Source organism: Ipomoea nil, unplaced genomic scaffold, assembly GCF_001879475.1.
Source record: "Ipomoea nil cultivar Tokyo-kokei standard unplaced genomic scaffold, Asagao_1.1 scaffold2280, whole genome shotgun sequence".
In the NCBI taxonomy this organism is placed as follows: domain Eukaryota; kingdom Viridiplantae; phylum Streptophyta; class Magnoliopsida; order Solanales; family Convolvulaceae; genus Ipomoea; species Ipomoea nil.
Genome location: NW_017618708.1, coordinates 5,445,036 through 5,450,458, shown reverse-complemented (window position 1 = coordinate 5,450,458; position 5,423 = coordinate 5,445,036).

Genomic DNA, 5,423 nt, shown 5'->3' with positions numbered 1-5,423 from the left:
AAGGTAACATAGACTGAACCTTAGACTGAGGAGTTAGGTCTGATCACATCATGTATAAGCTTCGGGGACGAAGCTTTCTGTTAGGGGGGAGGGTGTAACACCCCGTGTTACGACCTTCAAATCTGGATTAATTATTAAATCAATCCTGTTAATTAAAGTAATTAAGAGAGATTTAATCCAATTATAATTATCCTAATTAACCCGGACGGTCCACAATGGATCGTGGAGCCTTACCTGAACCAGGAACCTTAAGCCCATAGGGAATAAGGAAACGGGCAAAAACTATTTAGACTCTGAATAGGTTTCCCTTAAAAGTATAAATAGGGGAGTAGAAAGCAGATAGAACCTTCCTTCTCCTCTCCCTCACTCAAAAATACTCTCAGGTGATCCAGCCAGGGAAATCCCCCACCACCAAGCCTAGGAAGACCTATTGGTAGAAGAATCTTAGAGAAGAACCTTAGTAGCCAAGGATATTGATTAGGGCTAAGAGGTAACCCATGTCTTACAAAACCTATTTTCCTTGATAATCATATGTGTAATTCTGTGATTGAGCCTTGATAGAGCCCTTGCATAGGATTTATATTGTGCTTATTTGATAATCTTGATGTTCTTGATATTGTGATTGACTATATGTATGATCTCATATTTTAATTATGTCTAGAGCCCTAGGGTTTATATCGTGAATTTCGTATTATGATGTTCTTGGTATATTTGGGTGGGATTATGCATGATCGGGTGTTGAGTCTAGCCTAGGACTTGTATTTAGGACTTTACATATAGATTTCTTGATGTTCATGTGGTTCTGGATGCCCCTGAACCGTTATATGATTAATGTTGAGTCTTGGCATGTTTAGGAATCGTGTTAGAACGTATTCGGTGTGATTCTTGATTTAATTTCGTTAATTGGATTCGTGGTGTTGTCGTTATGTGTTTGAATGTGTCTGGACATGGTTTCGGGTTCCACGAGTGATCCCGGGACTGAAAAATTGCATATGTACCATTGGGGGGTAGTGGGGGGGGGGTGTGACACCCCGAAATCCAAATTCGATTAAGGGATTAATTAAATAATTAATCCTATTTCAATTTGTAATTTAATTCCTAAAATCCTGAAAATTCAATAGTCGGGGACTAGTAATTGACTAGTCAACCCCAAAGTCAAGGTTGTACCTTAAGCTTTGTAAGGAGTGCCCTTGTTCCCTTACACCTCTTCATGTTAGTAAGGGTATTCTTGACTTTTCACCTTGTGTTAGTATTGTAAGCTAACCTAGTAGAAGACCCTCATTTCTCTCCTTACACTTTCCAAATTCTAGCTCCACCTTCTCCCTAAAAAGGTAGATAGCTTTTCTTCCAAGCTAAGTTGGAGCTTTGTCAAAACTTCAAGAGTTTTCTCCAAGATTCTACCTTTCATACATTTGGGCATCTAGGAGGGTAAGATCCATGTTCATCTTGTGTTTTTAGTGTTTTCTAAGGTGTCTTTTCTTAAAGATAGAATATTTATGATCTTTTGGTGTGTGGGTTTGGAAAGTGAGCTTTGTTAGGAGCTTGGTGAGGTGTTAAGAGAAGGTTTTTGTCTTCAAGAGGTAACCCATGCTCTACAAAATCTATTTAGCTTACCTATATGAATATTTCTTGGATTCTACATGTGTTTTGCTATGAAATGTGAGTGTTTATGCATTGTCTTGTGAAAATGCATATCTAGATCTTGTGTTTAGGGTTCATGTGTGCCATTGCTTGGCTATTCCTTTGATTCAAGTCATTTTGTTGTATTTGGTGAGTTTTGGCATGTTTTGGACTTGAATTTGAGCTTGGAGTTGAAAATCCAAGAAGGGATTAATTTTGGTGCACAGGTGTGTACCCGCGGGTTGAACGGCGGACAAAGCCCTACCCGCCGCCCCACCTGCGGGAACGTGGCTTGTGGGAGTTGGTACCCGCGGGCAGAACCACGGGTAGGGGCCTACCCGTGGGTCTACCCGCGGGGTACACTTTGGTGTACGATCAGGATGTGTTCCCCGTGATTCTTTTGACTCGGTATTTGGTTTTTTAACTTTCCGTTGTTCTTTTGTGGAACTATTTGAGTGTCTTCTTGACGTTTCGTATGTCTAGCACTATATGGTAGGAATCCATGTAGGTTTTGGTGTCGCGAATCGTGCTAAGTGTTCAACATTGTGTTTCGTTGAACCGTGATGAGTCTTGTGTGTTCTTCGGAACTACGTTTGGTTTACCCATTTGATAAGCGTGCTAGTTCGGTGTTTAAATGCTAGCGTGTGTGTTGTTTGTACTTTCCTAATGGGTGATGATAACTTATGTTATTCATCGTTGTTGTTGTTGGACTGTGATCCATTCCTTGATTGAGTATGGTTTCATATCTTCGTTGTGATCCTTTGATTGATTCCTGTTGAGGTGTGATGTGTGTGTGGCTTTACCTGGATTGCACGATTAGTGGTGTGGGACACTTGTCACCAAGGTATTGCAGTGGTCCTCGTTGTGGCTATGACGTGACTATGGAGTTGTGACCTGTGTGTCAGGTTCACGTGTTTTGGAGAGGCGTGTGTCGCCGTGTGTGTGATCGGTACCTTGTGTACTATGAAATTGGTGGTTTTGTTGGTGGTTTGTTGGTGGGGGGCGACGGTCCCAGGAGGGGAAAGGTTGGACTAAGAAGTACAGGGGTCCTGGAGGCAACGGTTGGAACTAGATATAAGGTTGGGGGTAGCCATAAGGTTGGAACCGGGCATAAGGAAGGCATATCAACTCGTGATGGGTGATGTCACGGTGGCTTGTGTAGCCGTTGTTGTGAGTTCTCTTCTTGTGACATGTGTAGTCACAAAGGCATGTGTTGCCTTGGCATGTGTTGCCGTTTGTTGTGTCTTTATCCTTTGAGTTATGCATGTCGGGTATTAATCTATTGTGTGATGATAGATTATACCTTGAGACTTCTTGTGAGTCGTTGTTGTTCTTTGTAGTCTTGGGATGTGTTCCCGTGTTCTTGTTGAGAGTGTTGAGTCTTGTGTTGACTATTACTCTTGGTTTTGAACTTATATATATGTATTCCGTTTCGAAAATGGCTTTACAAACTTATATCTTACCTATGTATGATATTTCACATGTATTGGTGGGTTACCAACATTATTCGCTGACCGGGCGTCGTCCCATGTTTTATATGCTTCTTTCAGGTGATGCTTAGACGAGTGCGCGGTTTAGTGCCAGCTAGTATAGCTCCCCTCTTATGTTTTGTGGCCTGTGAGCCAATCTAGACTTAGTACTTTGTTATGATGGTTTTAGATGTTGAACAGTGCAGATTTAGCCTGTGCGTTCACCCTTGGGTGAGCATGGCATAGCACCCCATTTCCTTTGTTTTATATATATTTCCTCTTTCAGTCTTCCGCTGTGTTTGATGTTTTGGTTTAGATATCTGCATGTTTTAAGGCTTTAATTACCATGGTTTTTAGGGGGTGTTACAGTTGGTATCAGAGCCTAGGTTTGAACCTAGGAGGGTAAAGTCTAGACTTCTAAGTGGCTAAGTGTGGTTTGAGACCTCAAAGCGACCTTAAGAATCTAAGTGTTTAGGCTTAGGACTTCTAGGACGCGCGGTGAGGTTGTGAGTTCTCTTATCATTTTCTGTTGTGTTGTCTGTGCTTTGTTTTCCTTTTAGTTTTGGTTCTCTTTAGTTAAGGCACCAGGTAAGGGTGCGGGCCCTGAGTTTCCTTCCGTGATCGTGCTGTTGCTATAGAAGTCGAGGATGGCACCATCGAGACGTCGTGCAAGGTCTTCAGAAGGAGCCACCAATGAACAGCTAGCTCAAAGCCTTCATCAACTGACGCAGATCACCCAGAAGCTGAGCAATGCCCTCCTCAACATCAACCACCCTCTTCAGTATGGGAACCGGGATGTAGTACACCAAGTCGCAAGTCTCCGTCCACCGATCTTCGCCGGTGTAGAAAATCCCGCAGTGCTGGACGAGTGGACCCGAATGTTTGACAAGATCTTCGAAGTTGTGGTATGCCCGGAGAATCGCAAGGTGGAGTTGGCTACATTCTACCTTCGGCAAGAAGCGGACTCGTGGTGGATGCTTGAAAGGCCAGCCTGCAGACAAGACCCGGAGTTCAGTTGGGAAGACCTGAAGGTTAAGTTACATGTGTGCTTCTATCCTGCGCATGTCAAGGAGGCCTACCTTTGTGCAACCAACCCTACCGAGTTCAGCAAGTTCAGAAAGGAATTCGGGAGAACCGTAAGAGGAAGCTTGACGGAAGTGTTTCACCGGTGGTTAGTAGTTTGATGGCTACCGATGCGAATCAACAAGAAGTTTTCAAAGAGATGGTTCTAAGAGAGGTAAGGCTCCCCAGCCAATCCGGAAAATCAAGGCTAAGGGAAGGCGCTCCGTTTGCAAGAAGTGTGGAAGTGACCACCCCGGCGTCGTCTGTCTTGGGAAACCAATAGAGTGCTTTGCTTGTGTCAAGAAAGGTCACCGGTCCTTCGAGTGCAAGTTTAGGAGGAAGACTTCAGCGGACTCAAAACCAGTTGGTAGTGTGAGGCCCCGGTCGAGAAGTAAGCATCGAAGTGGAAGCAACGATGGGCTAAGTGGAAGTAACAATCAAGACCTGTGTACGAAGTCGGTACCTCGGTAAGGCAAGATCCACAGTTGTGAGTCTGATGCAAGTGGGAACCGTTGAAGTAAGCTCTTATATCCTTTTGCTGCACTTTCCTTTGTCTTTCTGCCCTAACTGCGTGTTAGCTTCGGGCGTTAGTTTTTTTGAAGTGTTGCCTTGACCCTCGTAAATCTCCTCTTTCCTTTAGACAAGCCCAATCACCCTTTTTGCCAAGTGATCCTTTTATTCCGAACCTTGTTCTTGTTTCTTTCCAAATAATCTTGTGCAAGTTAGCAGTGACATCAGCTTATGAATGAATCTGGCAAGGTCTAAGAGTTAAGCCGCATCTAAGTCGTGATAGAGAGCCTTCAGTTCGACAAGCATAGTAATCAGCGTCAAGCCGAAGCTTCGCCGGAAGTCGTGAATCCTTTGTGTCTCTTGAAGCCGATCTTCCCCTCTTGCCCTTGTCAAATCCCTTGCCCCTTTTTGAGAAATCCTTCCTATCTTTTCAAACCTCGTTCTTGTTTCCTTCTTGATTCGACTCTATTCAAGGTTACAACCTCATCTTTCCTAAGTTGTGACTTTGAAAATCTTGATTCCCTTCATAATCAACGCTATCCTTGAGTTTTAAATCAGATACCCTCCGTGAGGAAATTCTATCAACTCCCTAAACCCTCGTTTTGATTCCTTACTCCCTAAGCTATAACCTCGTTTACAATTCTCTTCTTCTTAATCAACATGGTCCTCGAGTTGCTGAACCTAAACTCTCACCTTGATCTTCCCCTTTGAATCGAACCTCGTTCTTGTATTCCCCGCTTCTAACGATTCTATGCAAGGTGG